This window comes from Podarcis pityusensis (genome assembly GCF_964106645.2).
Source record: "Podarcis pityusensis genome assembly, chromosome: 4".
Lineage (NCBI taxonomy): Eukaryota > Metazoa > Chordata > Lepidosauria > Squamata > Lacertidae > Podarcis > Podarcis pityusensis.
Window position 1 is genome coordinate 47,277,753 of NC_138027.1, and position 22,601 is coordinate 47,300,353.

The window sequence follows — 22,601 nt, forward strand, 5'->3', positions numbered from 1 at the left end:
AAAATTGCAGAACTTTGAAAAATTGAAAAATAAAGTACGAGATTGGCTCCATTATTACCAAATAATGGAGGCATACAATCTGGACAAAAAAGTTGGTTTCCAGGTGGAAAAATCAAAATTGGAAACAGAACTGCTAGATCCAAAAATCAAGAATTTGTCAAGAATGTATAACTTGCTGTTGAAATGGAACACTCAGGATGAAACGGTGAAATCAGCTATGATTAAATGGGCACAAGATGTTGGACATAATATAATGATGGCTGACTGGGAACAGTTATGGACCACAGGTATGAAATTCACGGCATGTAATGCCCTAAGAGAAAATTTAATGAAAATGATTTATAGGTGGTACATGACACCAGTCAAGCTTGCAAAAATTTACCATTTGCCCGACAATAAATGTTGGAAATGTAATGAGACTGAAGGTACATTCTTTCACCTTTGGTGGACATGCCCAAGGATTAAGACATACTGGGAGATGATTTCTAATGAAATGAAAAAGGTATTTAAATATACCTTCCTGAAGAAACCAGAGGCCTTTCTCCTGGGCATGGTTGGCCAATTGGTGCCAAAGAAGGATAGAACTTTTTTTATGTATGCAACAACAGCAGCAAGAATACTCATCACGAAGTATTGGAAGACACAAGATTTACCCACCCGGGAAGAATGGCAGATGAAGTTGATGGACTATATGGAATTGGCGGAAATGACTGGCAGAATCCGAGACCAGGGAGAAGAGTCAGTGGAAGAAGACTGGAAAAAGTTTAAAGAAATACTGTAAAATTAATGAATGTTAGAAAAATGTTGGAATGAAGTTATATGGCTTTAGTAGAAATGTTATAAGGAATTAAGTATAAATAGATTAATAGAGTATTAAAGGAAAAAATAAGGTTAGAATGTGTTAAGATAATTATAGGATAGAAAACAGAGGAAGATGGAAAGGAATTGCTGAAACAATTAACAGAAGTGGAATACAAAAAGGGAGGTGTGAGGAGGTCGTGGAAATAAGTGAATGAAAGATAAGATATTGAAATTGTTTGATTTATTTTAAACTGTTCTTGTTTTGTTTTGTTAGTTTAATGTGTTTAATGTGTTAGCATTATGTAGTGTTTTTGTATTGCATTGTATTGTATTGTTTTTGTAGTGTTTAAATTGTTGGAAAAGTAATAAATATTATTTTTTTAAAAAGAGAATTCTTTATATTTTTCAAATAAATGCAATTTATGTTTACCACTTACACATTAAGTTCATTCCTGTATGCCTTGTGTTGCTGATACCGCTTTCTTATAGATGGCAAGTAATGATTCATAAAAATATGCTTCTTTCACACATTGGTATATTACGCTAAACTGAACCATGGCTTAGTGCACATGTATAAACATGCAGGTTCCTAGGGAAGAGCTCACACCTGCTATGTTCTTCCTTGGTCCCTTTAGCTCAGCAGAGCACTGAGCTAAATAAACCCTGGCTATAAGTCATGGCTAAGAAGGAGAAAGCTTAACCATGAGCCCGGGTTTGGAGAATAGGCCATCCTGAATCACTACTGAGCTAAAGGGCCAGGGAGGAGCAAAGCAGCTGTGATCTCCTGTCTGGGAACCTGCATGTTCATGCATATGCATTAAGCCATGGTTCAGCTTAGCAAACTACAGTGGTACCTCAGGTTAAGAACTTAATTCGTTCTGGAGGTCCATTCTTAACCTGAAATTGTTCTTAACCTGAGGTACCACTTTAGCTTATGGGGCCTCCTCCTGCTGCTGCACTGCCGCCGCGCAATTTCTGTTCTCATCCTGAAGCAAAGTCCTTAACCTGAGGTACTATTTCTGGGTTAGCGGAGTCTGTAACCTGAAGCATCTGTAACCTGAAGCATCTGTAACCTGAAGTGTCTGTAACCCGAGGTACCACCAATGTGCATGAAAGAAGCAGGTTTTTTTATAAATAACTACTTGCCATCTGTAAGAAAGTGGTATTTGAAAGAACAATGCACAACCCTATAAATGTAGATCAGAGCCCTCAATGCTAAACCTTTGAAAAACTGAGCTAGAGATACCTTGGTGTTTATGAGTGAAGCACACCACAAAGTTCCACCCACAGTAGACTCTAACCCTGTTCAGGTCAGTTGTTGCCATGTTGTGTACTGAAAACACTTGACTTATGTTGGGAGGGTCAAGTGTGCAACATGCATCACATTTATATAGTGTTCACGCAAAGTGCTTCACACCCATTATCTCAGCTCTTTAAGCTCAGTCAAGGACTTAAATTGTTGCTAGCTACCCTGAGAACAGTGAATTTGTTTATTATACGAATAAAGTGTTGTTTAATCGTATCTTAAACTGTTGTTACCCACCCTGAAATCTTCTAGGATGAACAGTGGGATAGATAAGATCAATTTTTAAATAAATTTCTATTGATAAAATAAATTTAAAAATAACTGTCATTATGCCCATATTGTGGTTAGGAGTGAGGAAAGAATGAAACTGAAAAATAGTGGCTTGCTTGAACCCACGTAGTTCATTTGTGAGTAAAGTGAGAATTTGAGCCAGTAGCTGATTAGCTCATATGTCACACTCTTAGCTGTGACATTACCCTACATACTGGATCCAAAGCTTTCCTTCTCTAGTATTTTTGCTAAGAGATTCATTAATTTTGCCTCAGTGTCCTTAATTTTCAGACTTTTCTGTGCATCTCTAACCAAACCATCTCTGTTTCTATTCCCAATGTAAAAGCTGTACGCTACGTTGCTTCAAAAGTTGGATTCAGATCATTTTTCTTTATATAAAAACTAGGAAGTGTATTTGTTCTCATTAAGGCACTCTTCTTAAAGTGACATAAATTCATTTCCTTCATCTAGTTAGCAAATGGGAAGTGCTCGTGTTTGAGGCTCTTCCAGTTTCAGTGCAGTAAGTGTCAATGGACAGAAGCCAAATTTGTTCATTTGGCCTCGTAGATCTTACAACTGAAAAAGAGGTGGTTTGGATTTATTTATTTTTTAAAAAAATGTAATTGAAATTATAAGCAGAGGCTCTAAATGGACATATGCTGTGAATTATTTCAAATACGTATGTTGCTTAGATAATTGGGAAGCAGCATGAAGGTTGCGTTCTCAATTTTCCTTGGCATGCTGTTTTAAACATTGTTTTGTATTGTGTTGCCTTGAATCCACTCTTTTTTGAGGATTAAAATCCACTATCCGGGTGCTAGCAGAGTCCTTCTTTGGTAGTTGCTCATGTTCTGTCCCTCACAGTTAGGTACCCAGGAAAAGCCTATCATCTCCAGATCAATATCCCAAACTTCTGTGCCCCTAAGGGAAATTTCATTTTGCTATCATGCAGGGCTCCAATTATGAAACAATGGGTAGGAGGTCAGTCCACAAGCTCCATCCTCTGGTTCCTCCAAATTTTAGCCAAACCACATACCCTGTCTAAAGGCTGAAGCAAAGGGGCAGAGCAACACAAAAGCCCCCCTCTTTAATTCGAGCCATGCTATCATATTAGAAAGGAAGCTTGTGTAACACCATGTCCTCAAGGAGCAAGCATGATGAGGGGAATATATGTATTAACTTGACTTGTCCTAGTCCTTGTCATGCCTACTAGCTCTGCATTCTGTAGAGCAGAGGAGGGGAACCTGTAGCCTGCCAGACATTGCTGGACTACAACCCCTAACCATTGGACATGGGAGTTGGAGACCAACAATTTCTGCTTGGCCACAAGTCTCCTACTCCTAGTGAAATGGAAATATAGGCCCTTACTGTTTATTAGAAAAGATGGCAAGAGATTTGAGGCAAAACTAAGGAGTGAACTAAGTGGCAGAACGAATGAAGAAGCTGCCACGAGAATTTTTATACTGAATCTTTAGAGTTGCTGTTCCTGTAGAATAGCTTGTATGTTTGTTGAGAACAAGACATTTCATGATAGAAATATTATGCAAAATTGACAGTATGGTGGAGTAACAAAATGGCTATATATTCTTGAACATATAACCACATATTTCTTATAACGGTAGTCACACATGCACATTTCAGTGCCTAGTACTGTACACATGCTACATATTAGCAACTTCTGTTCCTGTAAACCTATAAAGGCAAGTTCTGCAAGAAAATACACAATCTTATGTAGAAATGTTCACTTTGGTAAAGTACTGGATCAAAGCTACTCTCAAATTTCAAGTTTTATGCTGCATGTGCAGGGGGAAGAGGGTGTAAATTATGAAATGTCCTAAAATATGAATAAGTCATGTGGAAATAATTAATCACAGGAAACTCATTAAAATTAAAAGTGTATTTTAAATGGTTTCTTGATTGAGTACAAATGCCTCATTAATTAAGAATGCATTGACTTAAGAACACAAGTGATGTCAAAAAGAGAATAATGACTGACATGACATGGAATACAACATGCTGTGTGTTCTCTGTCTCAAACACTCAGGAAGAACAGTCTCCACAAAAGGTCAGTGGATGCATAAGATGGAAAGCTCTTCAATGCCTCTTGATTATTTTAAAGTGCCATTGTACACAGGGATGTTGGGTAGAATCATAGGATCATTGGGTTGGAAGGGAACTTGGAAGGCATCTAATCCAATCTACCACTGCAGGCAGGACCAGCAATGCTGGATGCACTTACAGCATCCCTGACAGATGGTCTACTAGTCTCTGTTTAAGTCCCTCAAGAGAAGAAGACCCAACCACCTCCCAGGGCAGTCTGTTCCATTCTGAACATTTCTTCCTGTTAGCAAGTGTAGCTCTCTTTCCCACTGAGATTGTCTTGAGGTATGACAGTATTCTGCTGGTTTTCTCCATTCCATTTCCATTATGCTCACTAGATCTGTGTTCTCCTTTATAACCAAGCATTCCAGCTTGCCCATCTTAACTTTGGGGCTTCTAGCATTAGCATAGAAACATCGGCACATGGTGTCCCTTTCTTTCCATCATGTGCATGTTTCTCCTGTCACCATTTGGCCTCTTTGACTGGCTGTCATGTTCTGCTGTAGGTTCTTGGCCTCTTTCCACATGGTTCCCCTGGGGGTAGGGAGAGAACATTTTCATCCCCATCCCTTAGGAATGATAAATCCTGAAGTGAATACTACTCCCGCTTCTGTTGGCTTTCCCCCAGAGATCATTTTTAAAAGAGTTCTATCAACTTCTTGCTGCGCAGAACCAGCAGTTAAGTTCCATTCTGTGTTCCTCTAGTGCCGCTGCTCCTTGATGTTTGTAGTTGTTTTAAGAATATTTCCATTTGAGTATGAATCTTTCCGGATTGTGTGATATCACCCTACAGATGACAAAATATAAAGGAAAATCCATGTGTTGTTTGTTAGATTCGTCATAATGTTTAGTCACTGAAGTACTATACACATTTCAGTAATGCCCAACTCCCGTATCAGCTATACATGAGCAGGTTTTAAGTTCTGGGGGAAAATATTTGTCTTGATAGATTAACAGAGCACTACTGGTATTGCATAAATATCAATAGAACTTGTACACAGACCACTTCTGAAATGATTCTGCTTCCTAATTGCAACAAGAACTAAGCTGCAAGTTTCTTTAACATTCACTCTATATCAAAGAACTTGTTTCCCAGTATGTAACTAAGCAACCAAATGTCCTTGTGTCTTCCACCAATCAAAAGCTGGCCATGCACAACGCTGCATATCAAATATGTGTCTGTTAAGCCATAAAGATCAGGCAGAACAATGGAAATGTGGATGCATGCATCGTAGGAGAAGCTTTTCGGAAGGACTTTCTAGGTGCTCCAATTTTCCACCAGATCTTTATCGTTCTATTAACATGACTTTTCTGGGGGAAAGCAATTGCCCATTTCCATGGTGTACATCATATTTGCAATGAACTATCTCTAGTGTGTGACACTTTGTAATAATTGGCCTAATCTTTATTAATTTCTCTGATGTTCATCGTAGTAACATTAATCATTTGATGCACTTTTGGTATTAATTTGAATGTCATAGGTACTTTCCTAGCAGTTCCATTGTAATTCCGGATTAATTAATTTACTGTTCCTGCCAATTTTGATTTAAAAATTAGACTTCTAGTACAAAATCCACCTTGGCAGTTACTTCTTCTTTTTTTTACATTTTTAATTGCTGGTGCAAATGCCGAGGGTATGGTTATCTTGTGCGGCTCCTGTTTCAACAAGAATTTCACATTTTAATTTTATTTAAATGTCGACACAACAGAAAGTCCTTGGGGAAATTGCATATATACTAAAAGTTCAGATTTGGGACATGTCAGGGATCTGCACCCTCCACCCTTTGTATCTCAGGGAGCCTCTTCATACCCTTATGAAGAACACCCATAGAAGGTGAGTTGCCAAAGTTCTGGTTATAAGGGGGTGTACTGCCTAGCAAAAGCAACCAGGAGATTATGGCTTGCTGAAGCAGCCAATATGGTAAGACTCTTCTAGAACTTAGCTGCTGGTGAAATTAATGGGGGCCCAAAGACATGAGCATGAAGAGATTGCTTGAATTACATTATCCATGAAGAAGTGGAAGGAGACATTACTAAGGGATAGAATTGGCTTAAGATGTGGCTTAAGATCTAAATGTAATAGTAGTTGGAGAACATGTTGCTGAACTTTTGTGAATGCATTGATTAGGATTCATCCATTATTCTGCTGAATTTACCATATTGGTTTGCTGACAGTACTGGATTAGTTTGCTGACATCGATATATTTGTTTGGATGGCAATAGTATCACAGGATAGAACAGGGAGTGGCTTGGGAATCTGTTTACTGCTTTGCAGAAAGTATTATAAAAGGAACAGTTAAAAAAGGAACACCAATCTGTTCCAGTTGTTTTAAATTTAAAACAAGGTGATACATAGGCTTTCAAAAGGGACGTCCTGGTAAGTTATTCCAGGACAGTCTGCCTGTTCTGTTGGTGAAGACTTACCCTGGACTAACAGGAAAAGGTCTATGGCTCACCTGTAAATGATGATCAGAGGGACAGATCATCCCACTTTACTGTAGGTGTCAAGAGCAAGCAGTGAGTCATCATCATTTGATAATTATCTCCTCTTGTGGCTAGATCCTTGTGAACAGATTTATTGTAGTTGAGGTGACATGGACTAGTTTATTGTAGTAGAGCCTTCTGAGTGTACTGGGTCGTACTTGTTATTAGGTGTACTAGATCGTACTTGTCATTATTGTAATGTCAAATAAAATTGAGTTGTCTCATATCCCTTTGGTGGTTTTCAACACTTAAACTATCCTGTGTCAGTGCTTTTACTGCTTCTCCTTTCTACCTCTTTTCCCTGCTTCTGCCCGCAAGAAGACAGTAATGATTGCATCATGAGATTGTACATTCATTTAAGTGCAGGAAGTCCCTGAATCTATGGTATAGAACTGCTTCTAGTAGACAAAGCATATGATTTTGAGTCCAGCTCTTGTTTTTGACCAGTTCCTGGAGAGGGCTTCCCACAGACATCTGGTTGGCCACTGTGAGGATTACGAACCAGACAGGCCTTGGGTCTAATCCAGAAGAACTTTTGGGCTCTTATCTCAGAGTGTGGGGAAGCAGGGAAGAAACAAGCACTGGGATTCTAAGTAACTATCATCTTCAAGTATAATAAACTCCAGGCCAGTTTATGCCAGTCTCCTTGGTGATGTCCACCAAGAGAGAGTTAAACGCACAGGCATTTATTTTATTGGTCCAAAAATAAATGCTACAAGTAAGCAGAAATGAAAGTGGTGTGGGTTTACCACTTTCTCCAGCAATGATGGCAGGAGCTGTCTCTGACATATTTTATTCCCTAAAAAATGTTTTCTTTTGCTTTTGGCAGGGGTAAATATGATACAGAAGCATTATCACCGGCTCCTGGAAATACACTGGCAAACTGATGGCATTTGACCATCAGATGCTTACTTTAAAAGTAACTGCTGGAGAAAATGAAGGAGAGCTGACTATCTATGAGGTTTATTGAGGTGGCTGACATGCTACAAAAGGCAGGTGGGCGTGAAGCTTGAATGGTTTACAACCAGCAATAACAAGACTGAAAATACATCTTAATCATGTAATCTCCCACCACGTGATCCTATGCCTGAGGTGAAGGTGATGGGGATCATTCTGTTAGGGCAAGCTGGTGCCTTTCCAGGCAGATTACTGGGCATGTTAACACAGAAGAAAAAGGATTGCTTTGCACATGACGTAAGGGAGAAAGGAGGTTATGCAGCACAAGCCACAGGAGGAAAGAGATCAGCCCCAGAGCCACAAAGGCGAGGGACATGTGGAAAGCCTTGTGGCTAATCAGGGTGTACCTGCAGTGAATTTACCTTGATTTGTCCAGAGGAAATGTGAAAAGGAAAGTGAAAGTGTCTCAAAGACAACAGTTTCTGTTGAGATAAAGCAGAATTGGAAGCCTTGGTCAAAAAGTTGTATTTGTGGATTAAGCATGCATGGGATTATTTTAGATTAAGTTTTTTTTGTATCTCTGTTGAAAGCTGTGGTCTGTCCTAAGCCTTTTGGACAGGGCACTCTGAAAATGAAAACATAAAGAGTTATACGTGTATATCCACATAAGGTCCCAAGCTGGGGATTTGGACACAGAAGAGTTTGTCAAAGCAGGAAGGGTCAAAAGAGGCCGCATGAAAGGCAGACAAGTGATTTTTGAAGCAGCTTTTAGACTGCTCTCTTATAGTGAGATGTTCTGATGTTTTTGTTTTCATTTGCTTTAGAGTAATCTTAACTTTTTGTAAACTGGCCTGGAACTTGTTAAAAGTACGGAGTATTAATCCCTAATGTGCATAAAAGGCATAGAACAAATATGTAAGGTATCCTTGCTAAACTCAAAGGCTTTTCCTATGTCCAGAGTTGTGTTTCAGTTATTTCACAATGAATCCCTGACAATGTTTTAATATTGTTTTGGCACTGCTTCAAAGAAAGAAAGCTCCACAGTATATGTTGTGCATCAAGCCTCTTCATGTTAATGGCTGGGACCACTTATTATACTCAGAAGTGTGTCCCACTCAGTTCAATAGCACTTCCTTCTAGATGAGTGAGGATAGGATCGCAGGCCGATTAAGATGAGGATGAGATCAAGTTGGGGCTATAAAACTGCTTTTGGCCTTTGGTGAAGTGCAGGGCTATCCTATGCATTTTTACTCAGAGGGAAGCCCCAGTGTGTTAAATGGGACCTTCTCCTGAGCAAGTGTGTGTTTAGAGTCACTTAACATGAGGAAAACACCACTGGAGATTGTCTTCTGTAGCTATAAGCAGTCAGGAAACAGAGGACATCCTCAACCATCAAGGCATTCCTAAAAAAGATGAAAAGCAAAAATACATTGATTGCTTTCCTATATGACAGCAGCGGTCCTATGTACATGCGTAATTCATAATGGAATGAACTGACAACCTACAGCTCACTGATTTATAGATACGAGACATGTGATACTCTGGATTTTTAAAAACTAAATAAATAACCTGATAAATACATAAATAAATGGACAAAGCATTTAGGGTGTGTTGCTCAAGCTACTAAGAACACTCTTTAGCCATCCAGCTAGTTCTCTTCTTGAAAATAGCAATTTGTTGTGTAACTTAATTTTTCTTCACTCTGCTTGTTCACTTTTCAAGTTATTTCATCATCAGCCATTTTTTCCAAGAGAGCAGAGATTCTGGACAAAATCTCTTTTAGTTTAACCCTCAGTGGCAGATTTACAGGTATGTGCAGTAGGAGCAAGAAATTGGGCCCCGTAATAACGAAGTTATTAGCATACATTGTTAACTAAGAGGATACCTTTGAAAATTGTCTACATTTGAAGAAAAACAAGAGCCTAAGGAAGGTACTAAGGTGTATAAACAAGACTTTAAGATTGCCAAGGTCGAGATATACTGGGATTATAAGTGAAGCTATTTTCTTTGATTTCTGGACATGTTATTATCCAACTGGATCTGTAACTGTATATTATAATAGTACATATTTTCTAGCAGACATTGGTGGTACTCGGAGATATTATGGTTGTACTTTAGGATACAGTTGAATTAATTGACTTTAAAGGTAATACTCTGTTTGAAAAATACTCTGTCTGAAAAAAAGGAAATACAATAGAAAGTGATATAAAAGAAACTGTAAGAATATAAAATAAGAAAAACAAAATCGCACGGGTGTAATAAGGTAAATTAAAGGAGAGCGGTTAAGACATAGTGTAATAAGGTAAATTAAAGGAGAGTGGTTAAGACATAGAAAAATAAGAATAACAAAACAAGAAAAAAACAAAAAAAAAGATTGTGCGCCCCTCAGTATATTAATATGGTATATTAACTAATGGTCTGAGATATCAAATAGGTAGAGCCAGGATAAAAATTGTGCAAATTCTTGAGGATTCTAACTCTAGCTCCAAACTAGATGTTAGTGAGAAACATGATGGTTAGTTTCAAAAACTTAATTTGCATCACATAGGATTAGTGTTGCAGTGAAGCTGTTCCTATTTCATTATTAACGGTACATTTCTTAAGCAGGTAGCAATCTTTTTAGAAAGGACAACTTTATTGGCCATTGAAGCAGAATTTCTCAAGTTTGACATTCCTTGGTTCTTAGTATTGAAAATGTCCTAATAACTCTTAGCATTTATGTAGTGCTTTAGAGAATCCAAAGTGCTTCACATATGTCTGCTTCGTAATGCTATGAACCTCTTTTCCCTTGCCTCAGTTTGTTCCTGTCTGACCCTACCAGTTAAACTGCACATATCACAACAATATTCAACATGCTTTGTTACTACTTAGAATGTGTAGTTTTGTTACTACTTAGAATGTGTAGCTTTGTTTATTACATGTAAGACATGTCTTTCTTTATGAGCACAGAAAGGTTACTAAAATGAGTAACAGAAATATATTTATACTTTCCATAACTTGGATATAAGCATAAGAGGAAATGGAAGTAGGCAATGATTCAAGCAGATGGGAGATCATACCAAAAAAGGGTGTGGGCCATCAGGAAACAGCAAGCAAAAACATGCTTGTTGACATTCGGTAATGCAACATAATACACAGTGCTCTGGAAAGAAATTTTTTAATATGGTGCCATACTATAGCCAAAACCATCTCCCTTGTCCTTGATGGATTACACAAATTTCCCTCTGTCTAAAAGCCCATAATTTCATTTCCTAGACCCCAGAGTGATGTGCTTCTTCAGCATGACATACTTTCCTATGGCCTTTTATTCTAATTTTCTATAATTATGATCATCATTACTCACTGTGACAAGGGGCACTACTGTCCTACTTCTGCCATTCTGCTCAGTTCAGACAGGGCACCCTTCTAATTTGCCATGGCCAGTGATGATATCACCCTGGTGTGCTGACTGTCAGGAGCCTATTCAAGGAGGGCATTGATGGATGGACAGCTGAAGCACAGGAGTGGATGAGCCAAGCCTGCTGTGGCATCCTCAGAAGAGCCCTTTTCAAGGAGGGCAGGAGAACCCTTCCTTCCACCTCAAGGAAGAAAAGGAAACTGGAGGCAAATAAGCTGTGTTAGCCAGGGAGGCTGACCCTGGTCACAGGACAGAGAAGCTTTCCAGGCTGCTCTGGCTTGGTCAGGGTAAGGCAAGCTGAATCCTACCTTGTAAATGATGTTAACTCCCTTGAAGTAACAAAGACTTGGTGAGGACAGAGAGCCTAAACCTTAGTGGTGTGTACTTCTCCTGGAGGAAACTCATCGATCCATATGAAGTAGAAATCTTCTCAGTTCCCAGCCCTCAGTTCCCAGCCCTATCCCATAAATCAGGCTTCCTCAACCTCGGCCCTCCAGATGTTTTTGGCCTACAACTCCCATGATCCCTAGCTAGCAGGACCAGTGGTCAGAGATGCTGGGAACTGTAGTCTCAAAACATCTGGAGGGCCGAGGTTGAGGAAGCCTGCCATAAATAATTCAGATGTTCCATGATCTATCTCCCGTAACCAGCAAGGAAAAACTATGCATGGATACTGGCCTCATTTGTATCAGCACATTGCAAAAGAGACTAGTGCTCAGTATGTCAGATGACCCAGGCTGGTAATTGAGTTTAAAGGTGGGATGAAACTGCACTCATCCTCCAAGCGCCAAAGGATCAGAGTTGTGGCCTGAGCAACCTAGAAGAATACTGGATTGAAACCTAAATAACGCTGACAAATGCAGGATCACAGAAAATGGATTTGCCTAAACAACAAAACCAAGAACTTACTTTCTCCATGCCCCCCAGAAACCCAGAGCAAGAGCATTTGTTTAAAAACAATGGCAACAGACAGCGCTTCAGTATATGGAAAAATAAGTGTTTGGACATACTGACAATAAACAGGACCAGATGCTATGCATCAGTTGCACCTGACAATCTTGGAAATGACTCCTGGGAGAACATTTCAAGTTAGTCAGAAGAAATACAAAATTGTTAGACACCAGATCAGTACTTCAACTTCTGCAGTGTTAGCACTTTAAGGTAGAGAAGCTGCATCCAGATTTATACCATTTGAAGATTTGGCAGGTAGCAGCCAAGAAATAGAATTCATCTTCACTGGGCATAATAATACATCTAAAGATATCTTTCTATAGCAATTGTGCCATCTCATTATGATCCGTTATCCACTTTCATTTCTCATTCCATCTATTATTAAATTAGGTTGTTCAACAATGTAGCTATTACGAAGTTATGGACTTCCATGTCCCCTTTCAAGGCAAAAAGGCTCTCCAAGATTTTGCAATTTGGAATTTCAGGTCTGCCACTGCAGCTAAAGTGGATGATAACAAAATGCAGCTTGATTTACATTTCAAAGCTTTCACTGAATATAAAGCCGCTCTATTGGCCTTTAAGCACTATATCATCTGTGTCAGGCATATTTAAGCAAATTGTTGGCTCTCTTAATGCCATATTGAACACTACAAACTGCTGATGTAGTCTTTATGGCTACATCGTAAGCTACATAAGCTGAAATTGTGTTAGTCTACATAGTGTTTAGCTATGCTCCTTAAAGAAATGGAGCTATCATTTCTACCTGGTTTTCAGCATTGTCCAGCTATCTTTGTCATCGTTTTGTCATTATCACATCTTTTCTGATGTCCTTCTAGTCCAGCACTCTGTTCTCACAGTGGCCAACCAGTTGTCCATGGGAAGCCCATCAGCAGAATCTGCTATTATGGGCTGTGTCCGTAAGACACTGGACTCCTGATTAAGTAAAACACACAGTCCCAAAACCATAGAACTTTGCTATTTTTCTCTTTCAGTAAACATGGTTAGTTCTCTTGTCAATATTTATATGTATAAGTGTTGTCACATTTTGCCTGTGCTGAATGATTATCTAGGTGCTTCACCAAAGTGCATGTTTCTGCATGAAGACCTTTCACCTGCCGAACGGATAATCAGCTTTCACAGCACTGATGACTTGTTTGGGTTTAAGGAGCAGGTTGTCTCCCGAGACAGATGGATGCCAACAAACCAGGAACTTGCCACACCCTGACTCTCCAAACAGCTGATCAGCCCTTTCCAAGTGCCAACCATCTGTTCAACAATGCATAGAGTTCTGAATACAGGATTCTGCCCCCATCCCCGCTTTCCAATGCCGAATTCTTTAGTCTGTGCGAAATTTGATCAAGGGAGGTGATTTTCCAATAGAATTCTGTTAGCTCTCAGAAAGATCACTTTTTCTGGTTTGGAATGATTGCAGGCTTAGCAAAAATCTGTGACCATCCCAAGCACTATATTGACATAGGGCTACATGGGAAATAATACAACATTCAAACATGTAACAGTGTCTGATCACTATAGTAAAAATGGAGCAACTGCAATGAAAATATAAATAATTTTCTTTCATATTCATAACCATATTCACACCTTGCCTGTGGGGAATGGACATTCATGTGTTAAGCAAAAACAGATAACAGTGAACACGTGTTGAGGTAATTGCCAAAAGAGGCTCTGGTCAACACAAGTAATCATGAAATTTTTTTCAGAAGACAGGTTGCAGGCAGGGATATAAGAGCAGGCAACAATATAACAGGAGTCAAACTTTCCCCATCCATTGATATGCAAAATGGGAGAAGAAAGATTGGTTCTTAACAGCAATCTAATAAATCCAGAAATAAGTAAAGTGGTAAAAATTCAATGATGTGTGAGTTAAATGTGTGAAAGAACATTTCTGTCATTTCAGGATTCTGTTCCCATTTGTTGCCAAACGCCTCATACATTTTGTGTTTTATTTGTTAAAATTTGATTTCTTCTCATTTGTTTTTGTTAAAATCCCATTTCCTTCATGTCTTGATACTTTTGTTTCCTGTTTATTTTGTCACCTGCAGACATCCGTCCAAGGTCCAGGTTGGACAGGATCCTAAACACCAACAAAACAGCAGAATGCAACAGATGGGCATGATTTGACTTCTGTTTGTGCCTATTAGTTTCCCTCTGGGTTTGTTTTGGATCAAATAGAAATTCAACTGAATAGACACCATTCAATTCTATTTTCCATTTGTCAAATAAATACACACTCCCACTTTTTCTACTTCAGAAAGCATGGCTATTTCTCTGTCAGTATTCATATTGATAACTGTGGTGACTGTGGTGGAAATGTGGATGTCCCACCAAAGTTAAACAGTAGTGTTTATGTGTTGAACTGGTACCAAAAGAAGCCAGGTATACTAAAGGGGAACTTGTGGCACTCTCAATGTTTCTGGGCTCCTACTTCAGTCAGACAGTAGAGCCAATGACCAGAAATGTCACACCTCTATCCGGACACAGTGGAATCCATATGCTGTTGGAGGGCAACAGGTTCCCCATCCCTGGGGTAAAATAAACTTGCTGGAGATAATAGACCAAACACTAATTCATAAGTGTTTTTCTCTCTGTGTTGCCTGAGAAATGGAATTGTTGAATTGAAGAAAAGAAAAAAAACTTACTTCAAGTTGATTGATGTCTGTGTAACGACTTTCATCAGCAATGCTCTGAAACAAGATTAATACTACTTTTCCCCTTTAGAGGTAGACAGGTGTTATCTTTTCCTATCAGATAGTCCTTGTTCATTCACACTGCTGGAACTAGGGAAATGATATGAATTTGACATACAAATTATGCATCAGTTTTTCAGAGGAAGCAGAAATCGTGTCGATAAAGGGAACTGCATATCAGTAACCAATAGGAAGTGAGGAAATACAGCCTGTAAGCTTGAGCCCCGAAGGAGGCTGATGGACAGAAGTATATGAGAAGCAGGAGAAGATTTTCATGTTATCAACTGTACCTAGAATCACTGTTTTGTATCTAGCATAGTGGTGCCATGAGAGATGGCAGAGGAAAGGGAAGAATGGCCTTGGTGAGAGCTTGTTTGCAGTACCCCCTGTGCATGAACATCTAGAATCTTTGCCTATGTAGAAACAATAGCTGCCTGTGGTCACTTCTTTCCACACTTGAACGTGGAAGTGATTTCTTGTGCTGTTGTCGTTTTGTTCCTTATTCCAAAAAACCCAACTTCCTTTACTTTCTAACAACATCACAATGTTTGAGAGGAATGGTAGAATTTTTGGACAAAGATAATCACTTTTGTGTTTTTCCCACACGGTCTGCTGCACTGTAAAATGGTATAAACTACTTGCATTGTAACCTTCCTTGAATTCCCAGTGACTATGGAGTACCACAGTGACAAACGATAGTATCTGAGTTTGCAGCAGTAAATTGCAGATTGTAAGTGATGGCTCTGAACCTTCAGGAAGTGTAGCAGCATTCATTTATATGGGTCTTAGTAAATGTGACATAGGAGGACATAGTGGCACAACTATCACAGTGAAGCTGGTGAAAGCTCCATGATCTTGCTGTAAAAATATGATTATGTCTATGACTGCAAATGTAAAGTCATTGCTGCCCATTAATTATAAATTATAATGAAGATCACAGTTTGCAATTTTTGCAGAATGGAAACCTGAGCCAGCTCAGGTCATCATTAGATAGCATTTGACCAGGGAATTCATATGACATATGCCACAATGCCCTGCATATAATTTGAACTGATATGCTCTGGGGGTACAATTACTCTGTGATCCTGAAGTATATAACCTTGCACTGTAGAGAAGTGTTTCTCCAATGGAAATAAAGAGAAGAAATTCATCAGCAGTGACTTTGGAATGATGATTTGTATTTTAATGCACAACTCCCGCTGATAACTCTCATCAACACTGTTTGTCTCAGAAACATAAAAGGAAAAAAAATCACACTGATTTAAAAGTGATCATAGATCAGCAAAGAACATTATCTCTGAGAAAAGTTGCCAAATCAGAATCTATTCATACACCTGATTCTGAACAAGTTAAAGCTGAATAATTTCTCTAGCATCAGTCTCAATAACATATTCCATGCTGAGGAATTAGAAAAGACTTTTGCCAGAGCTACGAAGTCAAAGAGTTTGCTTTCAGCTAGACATGGGCCTTTAAAACATGCCTACAAACATTTTCAGCCAAGGCCTTCTGTTGGGGGGAAGACTCGTCATAAAGAGCTCTTGAGAGGCAATTACATTTGACACATGGTCATGACAGTCAGGCTTGGAACCATTTTAATCTGATTTGAGTTGAAAGTTTCTTCTTTCAGACCTGCCCTGAGCCACTGAGAAATGGGAACTAGAAATGGAAAGCTACGGATAAATAAATATTCCAATTTAGGTTGTCCAGCGGCATGACCGCCAAGACATTCCCTCAGTCTCTTAGCCCAGTTCTGTGAACTGCTGCACCAGTCGTCATGACTGCAGCACAGCTAATGTTGAGACAGCACAAGAGAGCAGCCCATTCTGCTGTGCCAATATTGTGAACCGAAATGGTTCAGCCAGAAAAATAGGTGTTACTGTGACAGCCATGGAAAAATACGCAGGGATGATACAAAAAGCATGTCTGTTATTTTCAGATCAAATGCCTGTACATTCAACAAACCAAAGGCTTACTGCGTACAAGAGCAGGTATCTTTCTTGCTCAGATGAGTGAGCAAGCCTTCTTTAGAATCTTTTGTGAGGGACCCACTGGGCTATTGGAAGAAAGGGCTATCCAGGCTGGTGTGGCTACTTGTGTGAACTTCTTATCTGACAAGCATGAAGACATGTGCCTCAAGTTCTACAGGTTCTGTAACACAGAAAAGGGCTTAGAATGACAGTCTAAGACAGCAAGCAGGTGGTTTATATAAAGTTTTAGCCACTGTCATTCAACTAGAGTGGGAATACTGATATTTACCAATTAAAAGGTTTGCTTCCAGTGTTCAAAACTGTTCACATATAGATCAACTCAGCAATTCTTACAACAGCAGTGGGAAGCAGACTAGAATTATGATCACCATGTTGCTGATTGTGGGAGGCTGATAGCAGATAATGGTTTGCTTAATACCGCATAGTAGTAGTGGGTTTGTGGCTGGTGTATGGTTTGAGATGTCATGGTTTCATATTATTTATTGAATTTATATACCACCCTGTACCCGCAGGTCTCAGGACGGTGCACAGGGTAAAACCAGAATATAAAGCCGCAAAGTACATAATCAAAATAAAAACAACAACCCAATGTCCCCCCAACACATTTTAAAATGGCATAGGATGTCAATCAAATCATCTCACTCACATATCTCACTCACTTACACAATATGCAAGCCCAACTCTTTGACCAAGAGCAAGGGTGGTACAGTGACAAGAGCCTAGCTCAGAGCGCAAGAAGAGGCTATAGTTACTTTAATTAGTGGCTACTTAAGCCATTCATGAGCCAACTATACTGGTGAACTTCTACTAATAGTTAGTAAGTCATTGGAGTATGAATGCTGCTGACACACAGCACAGAAGGGTGGATTTGTCATGTAAGACAGAGTGTAGCTGTAGCAACAACAGATAGCAACAACAAGTATGTTTCTAGGACTAGGATGCTGCTTGCTGTCCTCCTTATCCATGATTCTGTTCATTGGATTTATTCAGTGATATTCTTTGATGTTCTTTCTCAGCCACACAAAACCATTTTCTTTTCCTGTGCAGTGTATTTATTGGAGGCATAGGTTCAGTTCATATGCTACTGCTACAGTACAGTAACTGCTAAAAAACAAACAACAACCAACCAACCAACCAACCAAACAAACAAACAAACACTTGCTTCCATGTGGGTTAATCTCACTTCATAGGAGTAATGTCTGAAGCACACACACACACACACACACACACACACACCCCACACAAGAAGCAGTAGCCCCATTCCACTGTCCTGCTTCATTGCCAGTCTCCCTGGCCTCTAGGGCCAGAGAGGGACCAGTGGCAAAGCCCTGCAGAACATCCCCTCTCCTTCCAAGTCAGTAAGAAGGGAGGTGTTCCACCACCCAGTTTTGCTGCCAGATGAGAAGTAAGATTTCTCCTCCCGCCTGGTGGCATGGCAAGAATTGTAAGGTGGTTCACAACATGACTGAAAAAGTCAATCATAAAAATACATACTGTACGTGTAACACCCACAAAGCAGTAAGTATTTTTTGTAATCAACAAATTATGAACATGGAAGCCTGATGGATCTGTGAGGAGAGAGTATTCCACAAAATGGATGTCACCACTGAGAAAGCCCTTCTCCATATTGTCATGAGATGTATTTCTGTAAGAAATGGCATCCTGTGTGGTAAGGAGGGCATCCTGTGATGTTTGAAATGGTTGGGCTCATCAATATGGGGCATTCTCTCAGACAGCCTAGTCCTGAGCTGTTTAGCATTTTGTAAGCTTAAACTTGGCTTGATAGCAAATTGGCAGCCAGTACAATTCCTTCAGCACAGGAGTGCTTAGCAGCACATGACCTTTTAAAGTAGTGAATCATTTTAGTTTAGCAGTTAAATATACAGTAAGTGGGAGGCATGAATCTTAAGTGACAACTATTAGGTGAGTATGTTAGCATAGTTGGGGCCTTTTCAGTGGTAGCACCTCAGTTTTGCAATGCCCTGTGTCAGGGGTGAGGATCTATGGTATTTTCAGGCTAAAGGCCACATTTTATCTTGGGCTGCCTTCTGCAAACTGAATGCTAGTGAATGGCAAGGCCAGCAGTAAAAAGTGGATAGAGTCACAGGTGAAAATGGATGGGGCAATATGTGTGAATCTTGCCTTTCTATATCCCTTCCACACACAAGTGAGAATTCTTTATACACACATGCACACACCTCCATCCAGTTAGATGAGATGTATTATCATAGTTCAATGATACATTCCATCCAGATAGAGGGACTCAAGGAGAACTTGGAACAGGCCAGGTAAGAGGTGTGGTCTGGAGAGAGTCCCAATGGCTGGATAGTGAAGGTTGCTTTCAGCACCTAATAGGGTCGCCATACGTTGGAAGCAGTGTCTGAGCGGAAATCAGCAAAATGTCTGGGGAAATCTGGTTGTATGGCAACCCATGTCGGCAACCCAGCTCACAACTTTGCCCAGAAAGCTCAACAACTTTTGTGTCCGGATTTTCAGTTCTTCTTCTTCTTCTTCTTCTTCTTCTTCTTCTTCTTCTTCTTCATTGTATTGCCACCTTTCACCAGCAGTTAAATTACAGTCACAGTAATTGGGTGGGTCCTAAAAACCATACATCTTGGGTGCCAAAGGGCAAGGTAAAGTAGTGTGCCTTCAGCATTTGCTGAAAGCTATGAAAGCTATATAGTGAAGATAGCAGATATGCCTCTGTGAGGAGGGAATTCCACAAATTATGCCATTTCAGCACCATGGGAAGACCTTCTTATTTTCTCAGGCCTTTAAATTCATTCCTGATTTAAACACCTTTGTTTTTTATGCTGCTTTCATATGTTTTACTGATCTAATTGTGTATTCAAATGTGTTTTTCCCTTTCCTGTAAACCACCCTGAGAACATGGTGAAAGGGTGGCATATGTATATTTTAAACAAACAAAATAAAAATAGATCCTGTGCTAATGAAGACCAAATGAAGTCATTTAAAAAACAACAACAACTGAAAATCTGAGGCAGAATATATATTTGGCTACATAGTCCTTCAACATCCGTTCATTTTATCACAGGAACTCCAGTGTGAAATTTGAAGTGATTTTTGCTGGAGGCAGGGAGAGGCAATGCTAATTAATAAACAGTCCTAAATGACTGTTAACTTGCCCCACTCAGTAGCCTTATTAACAAACAGGCAGGGAAATGTTTTTAACCAAGATCACCTACAAACCACTTGCCTTTGAAAAGGGTTTCCTTTTCTCTTCCCCAGACAATTCTTCTTGCCCATTTTCCAGCTAGAACTGATATTGTACATGGCCCAATAATGTGCAAAGCGAATCAGACTAACAAGAAACAAAGGCAAGTCTTATTTTTTTTCGGAAATGAAATCATGGCCTAGTTCTATTTCCTGACCCCGGGCAAATGATTGACATTGGAGTAGACGGTGACCTGCTTAGAGTGGTTTAGTGTGTCAACTGCCACCTGGTTTTATGTCACTGGGCATGTAATGAAGCTGACTAAATAAGGCAGAGCTAACCTAGAAAAAGACATCAGACTTAAGTTATATTTTTAGGCTGATTTCTTTTCACATAAATTTAAATACCAACTGGAGTCATTCACTATGAAAGACCGTGCTGGATTTCTTATGCTATCAGGAAAGATTAAGGGCTCAGGTTGGTTACGTGGTGTTCTGGCTTCGCTGGGCAGATCTCCTTGGTTGGAGCTTAAAATGTGTAGTAAACTAGGCTACTTTTCTTCTTAGATGCATAATGCAGTGGATGGGTCCCTTTTATGTGACATTTTGCTCCTGGAAAATGCAGGGGAAAGGTTGCCTTTCCAGGCAGCGTCAGCACCAATAACAAGGCAGACGGCAGCTTTTGACTGGCGACAGCAAATATTAAATCTATTTTTATTAATGTAATTGGAGTGGTTTCAGGATTTGGCAAACCTACTCCCTGCTTTTTGAAAGACATGGAGAAAGGCTGCATCTTATGGGGTGTGTCCTATATGAAAGGCTACATTCTCTTCCTCAGCTTATATCATGGCTAGATTTTTCTGCACGACTCAGTCCTTATTACAGACTGAAAAGGGAATGCACTGTTTGGGTTGAATTGTCCTGTGGCAATATATTGTCTCCTTGAATTCTGAACTGCACATAAAAGGCTGCGGCCGCTGTTTACCTTCTCCAAATAGTTCAAGCTCCAGAATATTTCACTCCTGAAACACACTACCTGGGTTTGTAGTATCCCATGAAGTTGATGTGAATTAATGGGGTTGCCTCCTTTTTCTTAGCCCCTGAAACTTATTTGTGTGCACCACAGAGACTAAATGGGGGTGGATACTCATTCAAGATTACTGGTCTCAAGCATTCCAGGTTGTCTGTTAGCTCCCCATCCCAACCAAGATAAATAGGCACTGGGGAGTTTGATACACTCAAAGCAACTTGCTAAGCTGCTCTCAGAAATGGAATATTGCATTATATTGTGGATATCCAATTTGGTACCCTCCAGATGTTGTTGGAACCCAATTCTTATCAGCCCACTTTGCATGTCCAATGGATGATGGGAGTTGTAGTCCAACATTATCTGGTGGGCATGATGTTTGTTACCCCTGAGATATATGGACCATCCTTGCTTAGAATAAGTAGATGTAAAAGAAAAATAAGTATGAGCATTGAAGCCCACACATAACTAGGTGAGTGGTTATTCACAAGGCTTGGTTTGTGATTGTACTCAATGGTATGGAGTCCTGGTATCTCTTATTTTGCTGCCCATGGCAGCCATTTTCTGCTGGCACCCATCAGACCCAGTACCTCATTTTTAACAAAAATTAAAAGACTGACTATTTGTATGTCAGCACTCAGACTCAGAACTCTTGGCTACCCTGTGCACAACCTTTTTCGAGAATGTGGTCCCATATGGGAAAGTCCCACTCGTGTTTTGAAGCCAAATTTCTGGATCTTGGCATGCAACAAAGGCAATCGCAGAAACCCAGGCTTCGTTCTCACACCCTTCAATTTCAGTAAATGGTGAAGCTATGCACTGTGCAAACTGATGATGATGATTACTATTATTAATATCCTGTCTATCTGGCTGTGTTTCTCCAGCCACACTGGGTGGTTTCCAGCAGAATAGTAAAAACACGACAAAACATCAAATGTTAAAAACTTCCCTAAACAGGGCTGCCCTCAGATGTCTTCTAAACATCAGATAGTTGTTTATTTCTTTGACATCTGAAGGGAGGGTGTTCCACAGGGAGGGTGACACTACTGAGAAGGTCCTCTGTCTGGTTCCTTGTAACTTCACTTCTCACAGTGAGGAAATCACCAGAAGGCCCTTGGAGGAGGACCTCAGTGTCCGGGCTGAGCGATGGGAGTGGAGACACTCCTTCAAGTATACTGGGCCGGGGCTGTTTAGAGGGCTTTAAAGGTCAGCTCCGACACTTTGAATTATGCTTGGAAATGCACTGGGAGCTAATAAAGATCCTTTAGGACCAGTGTTAAATTCTAGGTTCAATCCCTGGCATCTCCAAGTAGAGCTAGGAGAATCTTCTGCCTTAAATACTGCAGAGCAGCTACTGGTAATTATAGGCAATATTTAGCCAGATGGACCAATCAATGGTCTGATTCATCAAAAAGCAGCTTCCTACATCCCTATGTCCTAGACTTATTACTTTTGATTCTTTAGAAGCATTCTTAAGAAAACTAAGATTCTCGTCCAGATG

At 39.8% G+C, this 22,601-nt stretch overlaps 1 long non-coding RNA gene across 1 annotated transcript; it reads left to right on the forward strand.

Moving 5' to 3' along the window:
- The first annotated feature begins 4,399 nt into the window (after nucleotides 1-4,399).
- LOC308476023 lies at nucleotides 4,400-14,375 on the forward strand. The gene is made up of 3 exons (XR_013985647.1): nucleotides 4,400-4,442; nucleotides 7,791-7,957; nucleotides 14,267-14,375. It is a non-coding gene; the product is annotated as an uncharacterized lncRNA (long non-coding RNA).
- Nucleotides 14,376-22,601: the final 8,226 nt, after the last annotated feature.